The sequence below is a fragment of the Phocoena phocoena genome, chromosome 19 (assembly GCF_963924675.1).
Source record: "Phocoena phocoena chromosome 19, mPhoPho1.1, whole genome shotgun sequence".
Classification (NCBI taxonomy): domain Eukaryota; kingdom Metazoa; phylum Chordata; class Mammalia; order Artiodactyla; family Phocoenidae; genus Phocoena; species Phocoena phocoena.
Genome location: NC_089237.1, coordinates 6620270 through 6641329, shown reverse-complemented (window position 1 = coordinate 6641329; position 21060 = coordinate 6620270). Strand labels below are relative to the sequence as shown.

The window sequence follows — 21060 nt, the reverse complement described above, 5'->3', positions numbered from 1 at the left end:
TAGGATGGGACCCCGCTGAGAGCACCCCTCGTTTGAAGGGACTGAGCACACAGACACACCGCCCAGGGTAGAGTCGGAAGCGTACGCGAGGGGCCCACCGAGTGCTGGGGAGCGTGAGTTGGGCTGAGAACGAGGGTCCGCCGCCCTCTTTCAGATCCAGCTCCGGGACAGCAGGTCTGTCCTCAGGGTGGGGACTGGCGGTGAAGGACTCTTTTGGAAGATTCGGACAACAGGCTGTGATATCTGTGGCTGGACGGCGGCTGGGAAGCGCTTTCTTTCTTTCCGCTCAGGAGCCCAGACTGAACACGGGGCTCGGGAAGGCGCAGGGCCGACAGCCAAACGGCAGCCCTCGCGCGGGACAGAGCTCACGCAGCACAGGGAGCCCAGACCGAGACACGGCCCAAGCTGGGGCTAGTTAAGGAACAGGTGTCCTCTGCAAATCAGCTCCTGCCAGGCTCAGCATCCGGGGTGGCGAAGGACAGAGGATTCGGCGGCGGCGTGTCTGGCCTCACCGCGGTGTGGATGCCAGGTCTGGGGGACGAAACGGCCCTGGTGGCCCGATGGTCCAGCTGACCAGCCAAGCTTGGCACCTTCTGTTTTCCCTTTTCTTTTACAAAAAGAAGAAATTAAAAGCCGAGAGACAGCCTGTCCTCCTGGGTCTTCTTGTCCAGCCTGTATGACATTATAAATCACCTGGCTCCCGAGCAATTTCCCAACTCCCAAATGCCATTGATCAGTTCAAGTTCGGTCTCTGTTCAAGGACTCTGCGAGCCCGACACATGACAGGAGGCAGGGACACCAGCTGCTGTAGCCGAGTGTGCTTCTTTTTTTTCTATAAATTTATTTATTTTATTTTATTTATTCATTTTTGGCTGCATTGGGTCTTCGTTGCTGCGCGTGGGCTTTCTCTAGTTGCGGCGAGCGGGGGCTACTCTTCGTTGCGGTGTGTGGGCTTCTCACTGCAGTGGCTTCTCTTGTTGCGGAGCACGGGCTCTAGGCGCGTGGGCTTCAGTAGTTGTGGCTCGCGGGCTCCAGAGCACAGTCTCAGTAGTTGTGATGCACGGGCTTAGTTGCTCCGCGGCATGTGGGATCTTCCCGGACCAGGGCTCAAACCCGTGTCCCCTGCATTGGTGGGTGGTGGATTCTTATCCACTGCACCACCAGGGAAGTCCCGAATGTGTTTCTTTAAAAAAAAAAAAAAAAAAAAAACAATTCTTTGGTTTCTCATGAAACCTTCAAACTGGTCACTGGGAGCAAACGCTGAGACAGACCCGGGAGGGTGCAAACGGGGCCGCCCACGTGCCTCTCTCTTCTGGCTGCTGAGTTTAGATGTGCCCTGTGGCAACCCTGACGGACAGGACGCAGCTCACGTCCTCAGGCACGGCCGGCAACGCTTGGCCACGGCTCTTACAGTGTCCCGGTGGCACCGTGAACTTGACACGGAGTCTAGAACTCAGTGCTGTCTCTCCGCCCACATCCCCAGGCGGGTTAAGGGCACCACCCACGTCCACCTGCTCCCACTCCAAACTTCCAACTACCCCTGACCCCTTCCTCACTCTCTGTGCTGATGTCCCATGACCCCTGTAACTTGGTGGCTTAAAACCGCAGGAACGTGTTTTTTGTAGTCCTGGAGGGGACACCGGGAACACGGAGCAAGGGCTCCTAACCCAGCCTGGGAGGGGCCGGGGAGCGGGGGGACACAGGGGTAACAATACATAAAGTAAGAGGAATCAGGTGGGCAGAGGGCTGGGGGCGGTTCAGGACTGGGGAGCTGTCGGGCCCCTTTGTCCCTGTCCTCTCCCTCCTGGGCCCGAGCCAGCTGGTGCCAGGGCCGCCTCCCCACTGTCAGCCCCAACCATACTCCACTCGTAATGAGCGAAGGGCTCATCGCTTCAGACGACAAAGTCCAGGCCCCATGGTCTGGTGCCAGCTGCCTTTCTCAACCTCGTCTCTGGAGACACCACCCCGAGAGCCTACGGGCGTGAGTCCCCGACTTGCCCGCCCCCTCCGGCTGCTGGGCCTTTGCTTGGCAAGCTCGTCACACCATTTCTGCGGGTCAGGGTCCCGCTCGAAAGTCTGCTCCTTCACCCTTGTCTCCTGAGTCCCCTCACTGGAGTGGGCAGAGCTGCCCTGCACATCTGTGTCCCCCATGGGACTGAGCTGACCGGGCACATGCCTGGAGGGTGGGGTGGGCAGGGATGAGCCCATTTCTCCAGCCTCTGCCAGAAATGAGACCCAGTGACAGGGGAATAAAGACAGTCCTAACCTAACTCCCAGCTCCCGGTCCACCAGAGGCGGGAGTCAGTGTCTGAGAGACGCAAGGAAGGCCAGGGGGGCTGCGCTCCGAGATGCCTGGGACAGGAGGTTCCCCGGACAGGACGGCGGCTTTGCTGAGACCCCAAAGTACAGACGCTCAGGCCTGCACGAGCCGGCTGGCCTCGGGGAACCCAAGGCTCGTCTCTAACTGGAGCCACCGCCTTCCTCTTGGGAAACAGCTGCAGCTACGGGACGGGAGAGAGGAACACATGCTGTGCTGCTTCGGAGAGCATCTTTCAATCAGGGTCCCTTGCTCAGAAGTGCGGAGGCTAAGCGGCGCCCACTGCCCTCGGAGAGGAGAGACCCCTAACACAACTCAATCTTGCTTCACACACAAAATGAGCCCGGGATCGGCCATGTGCTATGTCCTTTGCTCAATGGTGCAAAATGAAAAAGCGGGAGCGAGTCAGAATCGGGGCAAAGTAGTAAAGCAGCTTGCCGCCTGTCTCCCCACCCCCAAATTTCTCTGCAAGTTTAGCTGGCCAGAGAACGAAAATGTTAATTTGGTGGGAATCCCAAATTAGCCGCCAGGGGACCTGGGTGCCAAGTCTCTGGGCTCCGCCTTCTGCCCGTGCATCTGTCACGTCAGCCTCAGCCCTGTCCTCCCAGCTGCCGCTCCTGTTAACCACCCATCACATCAAAGGGGTCCCGTGATGAGGTCGCTGCCCAGGGCTGCAGACCCCCCGAGCTTCACAAAGTGCTCACACAGGCACGGTTTCAAGTCACGCTCACTGCCATCTGTGAGGTCACCAGGTAGCTGACGATGTCTCATTTTACTGACATGGGGGCGGAGGGACTGGAGAGGTTGAGTGACAGGGTAAGGAAGTGGCAGAGGGGACTGGGGGGTCTCCTGGCCCTCTGCCCCGACCGCTGTGATCCACACACTGCATCCTGTGTGAGGCCACTTTCTCCTCTGACTCCTGCTTTCCCCACATCAAGCTAATTCTCACCCTCATGCCTTAACCCTCGTGATTCCTCCTGCTGGCAAAGAATTTCCTCTCTACCTTCCTTATTCCTATCACCTTTCAAGCCCTGCTCAAGTGCCAGTCTCCCCTGCAAGTTTCTCCAAATGTTTTATTCCTCCCTGGGGGCTCCTGACTGAATCACCGAACGCACGGTCGGTACCACATCACTTAATCCTTGTAGGTTCTGTGTCGCTCCTTGTTCGTGGGCTGCTTGTGCCATCAGCAGAGGGTAAGCGCCATGATGGCAAGCTCTGCATCTCTCGGCACATGTGAGATGCTCAGTAAATAAACATTTACAGCATACACTGAACTTGGTGGAGGAAGTGCCTGATAGAGGCAGGTTTACTCCTGCAGGGCGGGAAGAGGCCACCCCAGTCTTGCTGACTCGCTGTGTACCCTCTGTCACGGGCAGCATCTGGGCTGGCAGAGCAAGTGGCATGTGGGTATGCAGAAGTCACCCGCTCGCCGGAAAGCAGTTCACTTTGTCAGGGGAAAGCTCCCTTCCCAAAACAGTTGTGAAATCAACGTGCTCTGATTTAGGAAGAGTGCATGGAAATGGCATTGCTCTGAGCACGCAGCTGGCTCCAGGGGAGGGTGAGACGCAGCCCCGATGAGGAGGAAAAGGCCCGTCTGAGATCAGTTCGGGTACTCGGCTGCCCGCCGTCAGCAGTATCTCCCAGGATGCCCACTGAGGAAGGGGCGACGTCTCACAAGAAACCTAAAGTCAAGAACCTATACGTCTTCAGAGGAGCGGCTCTTCCCTCTCCTACTTCTGGGAGACAGTGGATTCATGGTTCCCCAAGAGCCATACACCGGCCACCCACCAGTTCTTTTTTTTTTTTTTTGCGGTACGCGGGCCTCTCACCGTTGTGGCCTCTCCCGTTGTGGAGCACAGGCTCCGGACGCGCAGGCTCAGCGGCCATGGCTCACGGGCCCAGCCGCTCCGCGGCATGTGGGATCTTCCCGGACCGGGGCACGAACCCGTGTCCCCTGCATCGGCAGGCAGACTCTCAACCACTGCGCCACCAGGGAAGCCCGGGACCATAGTTTTTAATTAGAACTTAAACTTGGATGAAATTCAACAACACCCATAAGTCCATCTCATTCCCCTTGAAAAAAGGGTGGGGTGAGGAGATACAGGGCGCGCTCCTCTTCGAGGAAAGGGAAGCAGGAGAGAATGATGTGCTAAAGTGATGGCCACCGTACAGGACAAGCGTCCTAAGAGCCTCTGGGCAACTCCATGGGACAAAGGGCGATACACCAATCACCTCCCCTAACAAGTGACAGCGAGAAAACATCCTAGAAGAGCAGCGGAACAGTCAGCCGACTGCTGACCCAACAGGGGAGGGTCCCTCCCAGCCCTGCCCCCGACGCTGGCGTGAGCGAAGGGATAGGATCCGGGGGGACAAAGGCCAGATGGTCAGGGAAGCCAGCAGTGGCCCTCAAAGCACCAAGGCAACGCTTCTGTGGTGTCCCATCGTTCCCGGGCCGAGAGAGGGCTTGGAGCTGAAGGAGGTGACGCCCTGCCTGGCTGGGTAACTGGCTGGACGGCCAGTCCTTGGACTGTCTGCTTACCTACTTACTTCCCTCTAAAAATAAGCATCTTTTCGGTTTGTCTGTGGCTCCCATGGTGTAGTGAGATGGAGCTTCCCAGGGACAAGAACTCAGGCGTCAGCAGCTTTCTCTCACTTCAGCTGTCAGTTCCTGACTTTCAACATAAAAGAGCGGCAGATCCGCTTGGAGCCTTTTTGTACTAGGGCGCTGGGGGGACTCCGACTTCTCTTGTTCATCTAGCAGGTGTGACGAAGCGAAACGTCTTGGAAGGGGGAATGGCGGTATGCTGCTTGATCTACCTAAACACACAGGGACCCGTGGGGCTGACGACCCAGTGCACGGGGCCCCAGGGAGCCAGTTCACTCAGAGGTGGCCACACACCGAGGGCACGGCCGAGCTCTGTGGACTGGTCCTGGAGGTTCCTTCAAAGGACAAAGGAAACGGACGCCCTGCTGCTGACACGGCTGTCCTTGTTGGGCGCTAAGGGTTAAGAGTTAATTGGGGTTAATGGAAACTCAGCACGAACCCGTCCCTAGACGGGAGCTGAACTTTCCACGCGTCCTTGAGGTGCAGTGAAGAAATGCTCAAGGATTCTATTTTTATCCCTCAAGTGGCTGTGAACGTTCTGGTTTGGGAGTTTGTATTTTCCCAACTTGAATGACAATGTCTGGTGATCCAGCCACGAGAAGGAGGTGCGTTCTGAGGCAGTGAAGGACAGCGGAGGGACCAGAGGGGTCACACGCTCAGGGCGGGGGGTCTGAATCCTAATGTTGTCCCAGCTAACGGCGAGACCCTAGAGCACCTGTGAACTTCCCAGAGCACGTTACGTGTGCAGAGACGGTACTCGATACGCAGCAGCCCTGGCCGTGTGACCCCAACGAGGATCAGCACACCCTCGCGGTATCACAGCCCACCTGTCCTCCCAACATCCCGGGAGGGGGAATTCGGAACAAGTGAAGCCAAGTGATGACCTCCGGCCACAGAATGTTAGGTCGATACTATTCCTATTGGACTTACAGCACCTCCACCCCAAGCGCTCTTCAGGCGGAGTTCAAGCTCTCAAGTACCAAGCATGAAGGATCAGTCATGAGCAGATGCAATGCATGATGTGAGGGAATGAGAACAGGGGGGAGGGCTGAAGCGGCGTCCGCAGCTTGTGCACTGGACCCAGTGAACCATCCATCAGCACAGCCTCTCCGCCAAAACCCTGAGACGAGAGGCATCGTGCCACCTAGAGGAGGTCACCTGAGTCCTGCAGGAGGACCGGCAAACTCACAGGAAGCTCTGAGAATGAGGTTTCGGAAACGACAACCTTCCCCGACAGGGCAGGGAGGGGCTGACCCTGAGAGCGTGAAGAGCCCTGCTGTGGGAGGGGGCTCCTGCCAGGATAGACTGCTGGGCTTCAGACGACCACGCCAGCAACGATGGGGGCGCTGCCAACCTCTTACTCACCGATCCCTCCAACACGCTTACCTGGTGGAGAAGGAGTGATGGAGACGGATGGAGGCTGGACGCCTCTCCAGCCTCGCAGGCGTGGCCTGTCTGGCAGGCACCCTCCCCAGACGCGCTGCTTAGGGTGAGTCACCCTGTCTCAGTGTCCCTGGGTCCCTCCCCAGATTCCCCAAACCTCACCTAGAAGGTACCTCGGAGATGCTTGCTGAATGGGTTGAAAGACTGAAAGATTCAGGTGATGCCTGAAGGTGAAAGTGGAGGAGGGCTAGGACTTCCCTGGTGGCGCAGTGGTTGGGAATCTGCCTGCTGGTGCGGGGGACACGGGTTCCATCCCTGGTCCGGGAATATTCCACATGCCGCAGAGCAACTAGGTCCGTGAGCCACAACTACTGAGCCTGCGCTCTAGAGCCCAGAAGCCACAACTACTGAGCCCACGCGCCTAGACCCTGTGCTCCACAAAAAGAGAAGCCGTGGCAATAAGAAGCCCGTGCACGGCAACGAAGAGCAGCCCCCGCTCGTTGCAACTAGAGAAAGCCCGCGCGCAGCAACGAAGATTCAATGCAGCCAAAAATAAATAAATTTAAAAGAAAGTGGAGGGTTGATGCCCAGATATTCTAAAGCAGCGTGTGATTCTGGAGCATAGACGTCAACTCTATAAACTCAGCTGTTATCTCATGACGCCCTTCAGCAGAAAACAAAGTCCACTCCTGTCAAACAATTCAGCCCCATTCGGACTGAGTGAGCTCCGAGACTCGTAACATCTGTAGCGCTCATCAAAAGGTGAGCGCGTGCTGCCGGCAGATACTAAGCCCAGGAGAGCAAGGCGCCGAGCCCCAGGCCGAGGCCAGAAGTTAAGATTCCCCAGGGAGTTCTTAAGTAGCCACTGAGCTACAGAACAGAGGCAAGAAACCAAACCCACACGGCAGGAACTCGCCCGCCTGTCAGACCCGGGGATCAGGGGGCTGGCCGGGAGAAAAGACCTCTCCCCACGCACAATTCACCGAGAAGAGGATGAAATGCCGGGGCACCTTCCCGGCAGCAACACGGACTGGCCGGGGCGGGGCTGCCTGAACAACCTCTGCCAAGGTACTGTGAACACGCCCTTTGTCTCTGATACCGGGGAGCCTGGGAGGGATTTCAGGGAGGGACCACAGAAGGGGTGGCTGCTCCCAACCCCATGCACACGGGCAGCTCTGGCTGTCGAAGCCCAGAGTGCTGCCTCCTACAGGGCGTGAGTTCAGTCGCTTTGTGGCTGGGGAGGGGGCGGCCTGGAAGACAACGGCAGAGAGGCCCCCCGGACTGAGCCGACGCCGCAACTGCACGGGATGAGGGCTCCAGCTCTGAGAGGGGAGGGCTGGGCACAGGACGGTCCAGGCCTCCGGCGCATCGCTCCCCAGCTCTCAAGGAGCCTGGGTGATGCGATCTCAGCCCTGTCAGCCCGGAGACAACCATGCACGCAGAGGGCAGGTCTCAGGCTCCCTCTGTGACTCCCCAGACACACTGACTGGAAGGCTGCCTGGACTGTTTGACAGTTGAAAACATCCCCAGATCCCTCCCTCAAAGCTGCCTGCTTCCCTTTCTTTCAAGGCAGCTGGAAACAGAACAGACCTAGGAAAGAACCCAAATAACTATAACTTCCTTTTCCGAGCCCCCTTCTCTAAACAACCCCCCACCTTACTCAGATGAGATAGAAAATCCCTACTTAGGGACCTGAGGTTTGTACCCAGCTTTATGGTTTTTGCTCCGGGAGGCAAAAAAAAAAACAACAACAAAAAGAGCGTATCTCCTCCCTAACCCACAGATGGTGAAAAAGATAGGTTGGGAAATTCATCCCAAACTTCTATGATCAAGCACCGTGATGTCCTACCAAGGAGCCTGGCTGCTTCACGCAGTTTTAGAGATGGTGGGAGGAGCGACCTCGGGGTGGGGGGTGAAATGTCACAGCCTACAGGAGGCTCCTCCAGTGCAGGGTGGCCTGGCGTGTGCTGTGACCACTGCTGGAGGGAGGCCGGGTCTTTCCAGAACATACACTGTGGCTCCCAGCCAGTGGTCTCCACCATCACATCACAATCCTCTCCCGGCCTCTGGAGTCAGGCGGTGTCCCCTGCACCTGGTCTAGGTGTCATGCCCACATCACCTCCAAGCCCCCAGTTCTGAGGGGATGCTGTTGGCAGCGAGCGAGGGCTCTGCCCCCGACCAGGCCACTCTTCTGCCCAGAGCCTACTCCTGCGTCCTGACACTCCCCAGGAGACTAAGCCACCTCTCAGAGAAGGAAGGCTCTGTGCGGGGGTGGGGAAGAAGGAGGCTCAGAGAACCAATGGGCAAGTGAACCAACATTACCGCGCACCTACTGAGTGCCCAGACAACAGCATCTTCCATCTAAGATCGCTTTTGAATCCTGACACCCTACAAGTCGGTTACTGTCTCCATCTTATAAAAACTGAGGTTGAGGGGGTTAACTAACTTGTCTAAGATCTCATAATAACCAAGACAGCTGAGATCAGAGGTCAGGCTGTCTGTATCCAAGGCCCAGTCCTCCTTTGGAGCACTTGACTGCCTCCCTCGATTACGTCCTAGAGAAAGAGTCTCTCCAACACCCCCTCCATGTCCCTTCCAGGCTGGCAACCAGGGCCGGGCCAGGAGGGCTGGTTGGGTCTGATGGCATCAGCCTGGCATGGCTGCTGCCGTCCTTGTGGTCTTATTGGAGGACAAGCCTGGGTGCCTGTGTTGTCTCTTTCTCAGCTGAAAAGCCAGATGGTAACCAGTGGTGGGCAGAGTTCCAAGGATATGATGCCAGAGCTGCAACCCTTGTGATTTGGGGAGAAAAGATAAATATTGTGGAAAACCCATGCAGTCACTCACTCAATGATGATAAGCCATCAGGGTTTAAAAAGGACGGCCTGGCTTCTCACAGGTGTGAAAGAGACCGGGGCAGGGAGGGGAGGCTCCACTCCCCCCCGCCCTGCCACATCCAGGTGAAAGACCAAGGGGCTTGATCTTGAACTAGGTGGGCTTTAAGGACATTATGACAAGGAGCTGGGGAGGGACAGGGGGTGTGTGACGATGCGGGAAGCGGGGTGAAACAGGTGGAAGGCTGGGGGCTCTGCCTGGGGAAGAAGACTGGACTTTGGAGATGGCACCTGTTCTAATACTTCACTTCTCACACTCCAGGTGCCAAGAGGTGGCAGAGAAGGAGATGGGTGGTGAGCCATCCTCAACCTCCTGGCACCTGGATGGCTTTGGACTGCTCTCCGCTACCTTCAGCCACCAAAGATAGGGGGCCCCTAAGCCCTCGCTGAGGGGCAGCTTCTGTCCCAGCACCAAGGAGCAGAGGACGGCCGCCAGCTGTGGTGAGCCCTGGGCGTCAGCAGGCCCAAGGGCTGGTGGAGGGTCTCGCACCCGTGCCCGGCCGCAGACCCCGTGGCGGCGGCCCACCTGAAGGGTCTCGTCCACTCAGATGCTCGTGGAGCAACCCGCCTGCGGGCCGCCCCGTGCTGGCTCTGGACTGAAAGGTGGATAAGGCACGGCCCTAACCTCGAGGAGCTCACGGTGAGGCCAAGGAACTGAACACGGATAAGAGTCCCATTACCGCCACGCGCAGGTGAGGGGCGGGGGTCCCTGAGCTCAGTCTGGAATGAGTGCGTGCTTGTCGGGATCTGAAGCGAGGGGAAGGCACGTGAAGGGCACAGAGCCGTGAAAGTACCCGGCGTCTGTGGAGGACAGTGGCCAGTGAGGGTGGGGCGGTGGTGAGACAGAAAGTTCCAGAAGGAGATTAGAGCAGACCACGTCCCGTGAAGGACTTTAGAGCTGCCTTGCAGAGAGGAGTTTCTAAAGGACTAAGTACGGAGATGGCACTCAGATTTACCTAAAACCAGGCTGAAAGAATGAGATGTCAGAAACAGAAATGCCTCAGGACCCTGGGGCAATCCTCATGCTGAGAGGAGGCAACTCTCCTTGGACAAGCAGCCCGGGCGCCCGGGCTCCAAGGCCCCCCTCGGAATCCCCCGCGTGGGAGTCCTCTCTGTTCTCACAGGAGGAGATTTGAAAGGGACTTGGAACGTTAGAACTGTAAGTTCTGGGGGCCGGAGGAGAGGAGGCACGGCTGGGACTCCCCGTCCAGCTGGGTGCAGTGACAGATGCATGAAAACGTTGACCCGGGCCTGGCGGTGAGGCCGAGCAAGGAGGTGCACAAGCCCAGGGCAGGCTCCGAAGCAGCCCTCCACGGCAAGAGAGAACAGGTCTCACGGGGGAGGCAGGGCTCTGCCAACGGGCGGCAACCTCTCCTCGGGCTCAGTGAACAGGTGCACAGATGACGACTTCCTGGGCGCCGCAGGCTGGGTTTACCCCTTCCCACTTTTTAGCCACTGAAATCTGTCTGCAGAGTCAAACCCAGCTCTGTGGCCCGGTCTATTTCTGCTGGCCGTCAAACAAGGGGAGAGGATGGGTACCTGGCGTCCCTCCCCCAGGGCCGGTTGAACTTACAGGCTGCCTCACACACACGAGGAAGCTGGAGCTATTGGCCACGTGATCCAGGGGCTGGGGAACAGCTGTCGCGGCCAGACTAGAGATCAACTGGGCCTTACAGGTCCTCAGAACAGGAGGACTTGAGGGGAACGGGTGGGCAGGTAACACCCTATATCGTGGACTGTGTTATGAGTGACAAGGGGTGGGGAGCCCCTGGGCCCTCAGCTCCCTCGGAAAAAAGCACCCACACCCCCAACCACCGGATTCCGTCAAGAACGAAGCTGCTCAGATACCCTGGGTGCTGGGCGGGACGTGAGCCCCGTGGACCCTTACGACCCGCAGGGCTGTTAGCGTCTCCAGTAACCTGCTGGAGTCTGACTGCTTCTGCTGGCCCCGCCCCCGGGGACACGAGGAGGCGGAGCCATTGCCCTCTGTCACCTCAACTGCCTGACGCCTGCGTGATGCTCCAGGAGAGGTGCCGGATAATCACTAAGGACGCTCAGGCACCCCCAACCTTCCCAACTCTTCCCGCTCATCTCTGCGCAATAAGAGCGGGGCCAGGGCTGGAGCGGAGGGAGGGAAGGAAGTCAGGGCCCGGGACTTGGAAGCCCTGCAGAGAGCACGGGGCGGACTGGCTCCACCTCTCCCCTGCTGACCCCCGACCTCGAAATAAACGGAAAGCAGCAGGATTCTTTGCGGGGTACCGAGTAACCCCGGTGGAGGTGCGGAGGGAGGGGAGCCGGCAAGGCAAGGGGGTGATTAACGAGCTCCGTGGAGTCGGGTGTAAGGAATCACACTAATGACCCCCGGATCCCTCCCTAGTGGATGGTCAGAGGCCGAGGCCTCTCTGTGGGGCTGGCACGCTGTGGGCTCCAGGAGGAAGGGACCGGGTGGGACCTGTTGGCCACAGGTAACAAAGCAGCCGCTGGCAAAGGGGTCCTCCTGGAGGCCCTCTTCTCCTGGGGACACTCAGAGTCTGAAACCAGTCTGGTCAGAGCAGGAGTGCAGCTGCTCCCTGTCTGCAGTGACGCGCCGGAAGCCAGGCTGGAGACCTGCGACGCCTGCCCCGTCTCTCCCTGGAGGAGGTTCGGCAGGGCCCTGACCGCTGCCTCTTCAGCTGAAGCTTGGGGAGCAGATCCAAGGGAGACCAGAGCAGGCCCCTCCCCGGGAGGCTGGGCGTCAGCAAGACCACGTATCGCTGCGAGAGGGCCTCGGCCAGCAGACTTTCTCAAAGGGCAGAGGACACAGAAGCACCCTCAGAACAGGTGGAAAACGCAGATTCCTGGGCCTTGCAGTCCTAGGTGCTGCTGCATTAGGCCTGGGGTGCAACCCAGGGATCTATATTTTTAATAAGCACCAGTGGTCCTGGAACCAAGCTCGGAGACCCAGTTGAGGCGACTGTTCCTGGCCGGGGGTGGGGAGAGGGCTGGGCAGTGTTCCTGGAGGCTGGCGACCCACCCCTCGGGTACAGCACAGCCTCCTGAAACAGCAGTGAGAAGTTCTCCTGCCAGAACTGCTTGGGTGTCACAAACTGTGGGGGGCCTTCCAGCCCTGGTCAGCATCTAACCTGGCCCGGCAGCCTCTTCCCTCCTCCTGTCCAGGTTTCCAGAGAGCGTCTCAATCCGCGGCTAAAGGAAGTTTTTTTGGAGCTCAACTCAACATGCCCTGCTGTGCTCTGTGACCCTTCCTTCTGGCTTCACACAGCATCTGCTCAGCCGTGCCCTCTGCGGTACCTCCCTTTGCACGCGAAGGCTTATTAAAATGTACCTTGGCCTACTCTTGGCTAATTCACGAGACATCCCAAGCTCGTGCTACTTAATCGGATGTCATCATTGGTATGCACCCTAATTGTTCAGCTCTGCCTAATCACGTCCGTGTCCCAGGCACCCTTCTGCTGGCTGAGAACGCTTCGGGGTTCCTTAGCTGCTGCTTTCTCCTTGGGGCCAGCCTGCAGGCTGGGGAACGTGCCCGTGGATACTTTTAGTCTCCGCACGGTTTGCTGGGCCTCCGGTTGGGACACCAGCCACACGGCGGAGCACACTTATTACTTTAGAATGAGCACTTTATTTAATTAAACAATTACCGCCAGGGCCCTGGGACACTATTTAGAAATACAGCAGATTCTGTTTATAACAGACACCCTGTAACAGAGAGCAAGCATCATTCAGGGGGTAGCATAGCCTCACAGAAGTCAGCAGGGCCGTCGCGAGGACCACGGATTCAGCTATGGAATGAAAGCATCAGAGAGACATGGAGCTGAAGGAGGAACGTGGTTTAGCGTAAACAGTTTTGATCCTCGTTAGCGCGAGATGTTTAAGAACGTTCCATATTACTCTTAAAACAACTGGAAGGCTGCTGTATTTCCTATAGTTCTTTCCTATACTTTTTGGGAAATGAAGCCAAAAAAAAGAGCAGGGGAGAGTAAGGATCTGAAATTGACAACTGGGACATTTCCTTAAAGAATACAAAGTCATTTTTTTAGCTCTTTGCCCAGAAATGGGAGGTCTGCAAGCAGAGGGGATGCAGAGTCTGGAGATGGCCTCAGATGTAGCATCTTGGGAGTTTGCCTAGAGCAGCTTCTGAGGGGACTGACTAAAAACACACAGACATGGACACACACACCTGGGTCAGTGGCCAGGACCAGCCCGGGGAGCTCATGAAGCAAGGAACAGCAGCTTTGCACCACCGATCACGCTGCGCACAAAGAAAGAAGCCTCCAGCTTAGGGCGTGCCCGGGATCAGTGTGAAGTGTGGGTAAAAATGGTCTTGAAAGAGCACAGTGCAGAAGGTCCCCAGCAGGGATGAACGCTCCCCAAGGAGACTTATTTGGAAGTTTCCCAACCAAACTGGCCTGTGCACGAGTGTGGGTCGTGGGTATATTCTTAACAAGCTCCGTGACGCTTTCCCGGCTTGGGGCCCCGTGTGTGTGCACGTGTGTGTGTGTATCCGTCTGTCTGTGATGTCCACGCCAACCCCATGTCGGCCTATTTCTCCGTGAAATGGGCTCTGGACTCCTGCACTTTACATACAAACATGTGGATACGCTTTACCCAAGAGATGGGCCTCTAAAAGTTCTATTTATAGATACTTAATTTCCACAGAATAACGTTTTAAGCGCACTAGGGAAAGTAAGTACTCAAGAGAAACCTGCAGCAAGCCCTTCTGTAAAGTATCAAATTGTTTTGTAACAAATAATTACCCGCTGAGTTTGTTTTATACATTGGGATTTTCATATCATGGGGCTTCTTACAAGCCGAGTCTGCTGGCAGGGGCGGTTCGGTTGTGGTGCACAGATAACTTTCCCCATCGCAGTGCCCGACCCTGAGTGAACTGGGGAAGGGGGCAGGGAGAAAGGACGAGACACCAGACAAGCCAAACTGACAGTTTCCCGCGTGCCCAGGGTAAAAGTGGCTTGTGCCCTGGGCAAGTCCTATTTGTAAGGATGTACTCATTACTTTCCAGACGACGGAGATGGGGGTAGAGGTCGGGGACATTCTAACAGGGTCAGAGAGACACTCAAGCTGCCACTGTGAGAAGGGGTTCTGGGCAGTTCACCTGGCTCAGGAGCTACAGCCGAGTTCCCTTCATCCACTAGGACGGAAGAAAGGCCAGAGGACTCGAGCTCAGCCGGTGAGCAGCTTCCAGGGCTCGGGGAGGGGTGGTGCGGACTGTCTTGTGATCCTGACGCCCGTCACCTGCTATCTTTACCGGGCGCTCGGAGCGGATGGCACAGGGGAGTCAGCGCCGTCCTCTAAGCTGGTGTGTCAGGCATCAGCCATCGCAGAGGCAGGACGTGGTGGGTGATGGATGGCGGACAGAACCCATGTCCCCGAGAGCCGCGTTAAAAATAAAAACAGTCCTCTCACTGAGCCGGAGGGAGCTCGGGCCAAACACCCCAAGGCACTGGGGGTCAGGGAGGAGGGGGTCACCGTGGTCCAGCGAGGCGCTACCCAGGTCTCCTCGGAAAGGTGAGGGCTGGTCCTGAGCAATGCTGGGCAGCAGCTGGGCTGGCACTGGGGACGGACCGGAGGCTGTGCCCAGACACCAGTAGCAGTGGGGGGGCGGTGATGGGGGTGCCCCTGGGGTCCCTTGGCAGGAGCTGGAGAGACAAGCCATAGTGTCAGAGTGAGTGACAGCGTGATCTGAACTTCATTTAGAAAGGGCTGGGGGGGATGGAAAGCACAACGAAACACAAGCAGCCATTCCCTGGATGAGCCATAGAGACAGCTTCCTAGGGGAGGAAGGGAGGAAGGAAGGGAGGGAGGAAGGGAGGGAGGGAGGGAGGGAGGGAGGGAGGGAAGAAGGGAGGGAGGGAGGAAGGGAGGGAGGGAGGAAGGGAGGGAGGGAGGAAGGGAAGGAGGGAGGGAGGAAGGGAGGGAGGGAGGAGGGAGGGAGGGAAGGAGGGAGGGAGGGAAGGAGGGAGGGAAGGAAGGAGGGAGGGAGGGATGAAGGGAGGGAGGGAGGAAGGGAAGGAGGGAGGAAGGGAGGGAGGGAGGGAGGGAGGAGGGAGGAGGGAGGGAGGGAAGGAGGGAGGGAGGGAGGGAAGGAGGGAGGGAGGGAGGGAAGGAAGGAGGGAGGGAGGGACGAAGGGAGGGAGGGAGGGAGGGAGGAAGGAGGAAGAATGCAGGCCTGCCCCTGTATTGTTGATATCCTTGAAAAAGAAGAGACAAGCTAATCCTTTAAAGTCAGTCCTTTCAAGCTGAGCACCGCCACTGTTTGAGTTAGAATTTGCTCAGCACGAGCGCCTGCCTGTCTGCAGAGTGGGTACACGCAGTTTTAGGGTGTTGGGCAGAAATGCTTTCTTCCTTGAGACCCAGGATCGTGGGCTGAAAGCAGAGGCTCGGCACTTGAGGGGCTAGGACCCTGAGACACAAGGCCTCCCGGGGGGCCAGATGAGCTGGCAGACGACCGCAGACCCCCCACCAAGTCGGGGTGGGACCGGGAGAGCTACTCTGCTCGCCGCACCTGCAGGGCGTTGCCCAGCATGACCGGCACCTTCCCACCCGCGAGCAGCGAGGAAAGGGTGAAGCACAACTGACCTTCCAGGAGCCTCCAGAACCAAATGAGGAGCTGATGTCAGGGTTAGGAAGGGAGGAAAGGAAGGCAAAGAAGACGGGCTTCCCTGGTAGCCCAGGTAGGTCCCCAAACAGTCCCCACCCTATGAGGGAGGCGCTTTGATGTCCCAGACCCTGTAAGCAACCCCCTTCTTGCCCAGGTGGCCGGGAACCTCCTCTTGGCTTGTTCCGCTTTGGTGTTGGGCTAGGTCCCAACCCACAGGAGGCAGACAGGAGGGCGATGTCCCCAAAGAAGGGAAACTGCCACTGGTCCGTTTACTGCACTTAGGGCCCTGCCCTCCATCTGCGGATGGAGCCAACCCATCAGACTCCTGCATGAAGATGCCAACCTGGGAGCACTGCGCTTGCCCTCCAGGACCACCCTGCCTGTCTCGCCATGGTCTCTGCTTCCTTCCGGGTTCCCCACGTTGTGCAAATCCAGGGGCGGCGCTCACACTGTCTCCTATTGGGGCTGTGCTCTAGGGGCACAGGCGGCTCCCCTGGAGGTGTCCCCGAGAGTCCCCAGGTCCCGTGAAGTCACTGCTGCCGCTGAACCTTGTTGCTTCACACTACCTTTCCCTCCTCACTGATCCTGAAGGCCTCTAGACCACCTCCTGCCCCAGCGTCGCTAAGAATAAACATTCAAGCAATGGCAGTGGTGACCCACTTATTAGCAGATGCCACAGCTCCAGGGTACCGTGGTTGCTATTGAAAGAACAGAGAGAGAGACCGTGGCAGGGAAGGGAGACGTCCTTGGGCAGACGCTCTGAGTTCCAGCGCTACTTGAGTGAATGGAAGAAGCCCATCTCGCTACCCAGGAGTGAGGGGTGGCAGGAAGACAGCAGGTCAGTCAGGCAGATGGGCAGGATGCGCAGACACAGGTCACCGAGCAGATGCCATCCTGGGGCAGCGTCGCCCCAACCTCTGCAAACGTCAGGCTCCCAGGGCTGGTGAGCAGGCGTGACCTGCCCCCTCGTTTCTGGGCTCTCATCTCTGCCTCAGCTCAGAGACCCTGGGGAAGTCACGGTCTCCAAGTCTCAGTTTGCTCTGCTGTGAAATGGGATGAGGCCACAGACTTTATTGTTTGGAAACGAGAAAGTAATGGGTAACTCGCTACACTGACGCAAACCATACGCAGGAAGGACCTGGCAGTGCTCGGCCTGGCGCCTCCACTCGGGTACGTCACTCTGTTCTCCACCCCCCAACACAAGGGATGTTTCTTCCCCTGAATGGTACCGTTCTAGAAAGAGACTGTTTGGTTTTAAAAAGGGGATCGTGTGGGACTTCCCTGGTGGTCCAGTGGTTAGGACTCTGTGCTCCCAATGCAGGGGGCCCAGGTTCGATCCCTGGTCCGGGAACTAGATCCCACATGCTCGCATCCCGCAACTAAGACCCGGAGCAGCCAAATAAATAAATAAAAATAAAAAGGGAAGCGCGCGCTGTTTAAACGTCGCCAGTGGCAGGGAATCGCGCGCTGTTTAAACGTCGCCAGTGGCAGGGAAGCGTTGCCGTGTAAGACTGAGACAAGACGGATTCAGAAAACAGCCTCCTGCCAGAGGAGGAGAGACCAGCACCCTTCACCGCTAACCTGAGCCCGAATCAGACTGACCTGCTCCTTTAGGAAGAGTTCAGCAGGCAGGATCCCCCCTGCAGCCCCCAACACATACCCTGTTTCTTCAAGGGGTGTCCGCAGGGAGAGGCCCCTCTGTCTGGCAGTGGGTGGCAGGTCACCTGCCAGGCTGCACCTCTCTCCCCGCTCACCCCCAGACCCCAGAGGTGGACCTCACAGCTCCTGCGTTCAAGGCAGCATGGCAAGCCAGGGTGACCTTGTCCTGTCTCAAAGCAGCCCACGAGGGGCCCCCTGCCCCACGCTGCCAGTTTGCGGCTGGGTCTCCAGCCAGGATGAGCTCCGCTCTGCCATCTACGGGCCTGGATCTGCCCACCCGGGGCCTGCTGGGCCGCCGGTGCCGCAGCGGCACCTGTCCACCTGTAAGCTGTGGAGGCCGCTCCTGCGGGCAGTGAGGAGGCTTCAGCGCTCGGGGAGTCCCGCTGTCCCCCCAGGACTTCCCTCTGACACTCTCCAGGAGGCGGTACTGACGGGGCCTGGGGCGCAAATGAGGCCGGACGGCCCTGCAGGAATGAGGAAGGAGAACAAGAGCACCGGGCAGTGCCCTTGACTCAAGGGGACAGCGACACACGTCCTGCCTCCCAGACACTCGGGACAGTACGATTCCTGGACGGAACTCATTTCCATATGACCCTGCCGTTCACCAGCAGCTCCTGACTCTTCCTCAGCACATAGGAAAATGAAATGCTAAATTCTGACTTTGTTTCCTACTCAAGCCAGAGGTGCTCTGCAGAGAGAATCCCAGGACGTTCCCCAGCCTGGAGGCAAGGTTGCGGGTCTGAAAGCCTGTCCCATTTGATACTTCAAAGGAGCATGAGGGGTGGGCGGTGGGGCTCGGAAGATCAGATCCTGATGCTAATTCTCACGGGCCCTCATGACGGGGGGGGGGGGGGGGGGGGGGGGGGGGGGGGGGGGGGGGGGGGGCCCAGGTCACTGCTGGCTCCAGCTGCGGCGTCTTGCTGGGACGCCCTGGGGGCACGTGTGACTCACGGGACCACCCCCACCTCACAGCAGCCTGCTCTGCGGCTACTTCAAGGAGGGAGAGGGAGAAACTGACTCATATCAGCTGCATGGGAGTCACAGGATGTGGACAGAGGTCACAGGCTACGGGAAGGGAGGAGGAATTTTCCACTCATTAAGGTCAAGGGCTTCGGGAGGCGACCGGTAGCTGGTGGTAGAGAAAGCTCCCTTCTGACAAGTAATCATGCTACACAGGCTGGCCTCTGGAGACGGTTAATATCCCGAATATTCTCATTCTGGGTGTGCATCTCAGCAGCACTCCCGGGAAGACACGGAAGAGGCTGCTTCCAGAGGACTTTCTAAAAATTAAACCGTAAAGTTAAAGGCAGAAAAATACTGTCCTGGAATAGAAAAGAAGTGGCTATTAGAGGTCCTTTTGAACATGCAGCCGGATAGGTGTATCGTGTACCTGAGACAAAGAAGTGGCTGTGCCTGGGGGGGGGGAAGGGGGCTTAAAACCCGCCCGCCTCCGTGGCCAACGCTGCAGCAACAAGACAGCTGGTAGAAAGAGGCGCGACGGGATTCTCTAGGCGGGACGGACAATCTTCCAAACACGAATGACTGGGGGGCGAGGGGAAAGGATGCCCCTCTTCTCCCATGATCTGAAGGGGCCACTTGGTGGAACAAGGATGCAGGGATGAGCCCCGCGGGCCGGACTTGGGAGGGGAAGATGCTGTTAGCACCTGTCACAGAGCACCCAGGACGGAGGAAGGAAACCCACGTTTGGCAACCCCCTCCTTCAGTCGCTAGGCCGCTTCCGACTCACTAAGAGGGGGTGGCCTGCACAGGGACAGAGCCCTCCCCGCCCCCCGGTATTTAGGGTCAGGTGGCACAGCTCTGTGGAAGCCGCGGACCCCCCCGGAAGCCACATGCAAAGTTGTAAAGTAACTTCTGAGACAACGCGAAGGTCCACCTGCCCTGAATTTCTCCAAACCAGGCAGAAGAGCACGTCTGAACCGAAAACCTTCTGAGCCAACTCAAGTCCCCGGCAGTGGGAGGGTGTCAACCACCCAGAGAGAACGGGCTCTGTTTCTGCTCAGCCCCGCCCCCTCCTATTTCGTGCAGCTTCTGTGGGCCCGGTGGCAATTAACTTTATGAGCTATAAGTGCAGTATCTGGGAGACAAAGGCTGTAATTAATGCCTGTCTGCTTTCCTGAAGGGCTCCTTCTGTTCGGTCAGACAGTTATTGAAACTCGGGCAGGGAGGCTTCCATCATGTGGAAGGTTTATAGGAATGAGAGGAAGAACAGTTTAATAAGGCGGTAATGACGCTGCTAAATAATTCATCGGGCCGATGGCGGCAGCAACATTCCCAGCACTCCGTGTCTGTTCTGCCGATGCGCGGGGGAACGAGCCAGGCAGACCCTGCACAGCCTCCAGCAGCGCCCCCGGTACAGACCTGCCTGAGGGGCTCTGCCGCTGACCCTCCATCCTGGACCTGCTCCCGGGTCTGTGCTGAGCCCCTGGGACCCTTTCTTCAACCTCCTCCTTCTGCCTGACTGTGCCGGTTAGAGATCCAGATGGGTCCTTACAATCACCAACACTTTTGCTAATTGTATCAATCACGGTTTGTTGAAAGCCGAGAGGTTAACAGGCCTCCGCTCTCCCGGGTTCTCCTGGTGGCCCTGCTGAGTTCTCTGCCTGCCCCCAAGGCTGGGGAAGTGGGGAAGGGGCCGGGAAATTAACCTGCCACCGAAGTCCCATCGGACCTTGGCTGAGATACAGTCCTCCTGGAAGACACCCTCCTAGCCGCAGCTGACCACCCGACTGGTCCAGAAACGCACAGAGGAAAACAAATCTCTCCCGGGGCTGGGGCCACGGGACTCCTGGGGTAGGTCGATAGGATAGGACTGGGAAGGTGAAACCACCATTCCGCTGTCCTTGGGGTTAACAAATTCAGAGCCGCATAACACAGGTGGCGGCCGCGGGAAGCTCTGCCAGGATAGGGATAATTAAGTCAAGAGGCCGACACCCTGAGCCTCCCTGCGAGGCCGGCTCTCCCGTGTCCCGCGTCCCGCTTCACATCAGCTAGGTGGCCACGTGTCAAGCTGTGTGTCGCCTAATGTACCTAAATCTGTGTCAGGAGGGCCAGGAGGGAGCAGAGCGCATTAACAGACACCGCACAGGCGGAAGGGAACCATTTCTGAGTCGCGCCTGCAAAGCAGGCAGACGGACACCTGCCTCTGGTTTTGCGTCTTATTCCCTGAGACCCGTGGGACACGTTATTCAGCTCCAATTCCCCCCTCCGCCCACCCCCGGCCCGCCCCCGGCACAAAGCACTCAAGACGGAGCCTGGACATTCATCTTCTTCCCTTGTCTGCGAGGAGCAGGGGAGACTGGGAGCGAGCTGGGCTGATCCCTCCTGATCTGGAGAGCTGTCTGTACCTGGGGTCAGCCGTGAGATGGCTCAGTCCCGCCTGCCTAGCTAGCAAACCCGGCATCCACTCATGTGCTCCTGGGCTGGCCGGGAGTGAGGTCAAAACAGGGAAAGTTTCTGGAAAGCCAGCCCTGGCCCTCTTACAGGGCTTTGATAAGCATGCCCTTCAAACCCCCAGATGAGTTTATAAGAGTTCACGGCCCTGGAGCTGGCGCCAACCCCAATGCCAACT

The 21060-nt window shown here is 57.9% G+C and overlaps 1 protein-coding gene across 1 annotated transcript in view; it reads right to left on the bottom strand.

The window, feature by feature from the left end:
• Positions 1-21060, bottom strand: part of TMEM104 (transmembrane protein 104) — a 55133-nt gene that overhangs the window by 17013 nt on the left and 17060 nt on the right. The gene's annotated exons all lie outside the window — the stretch shown is intronic.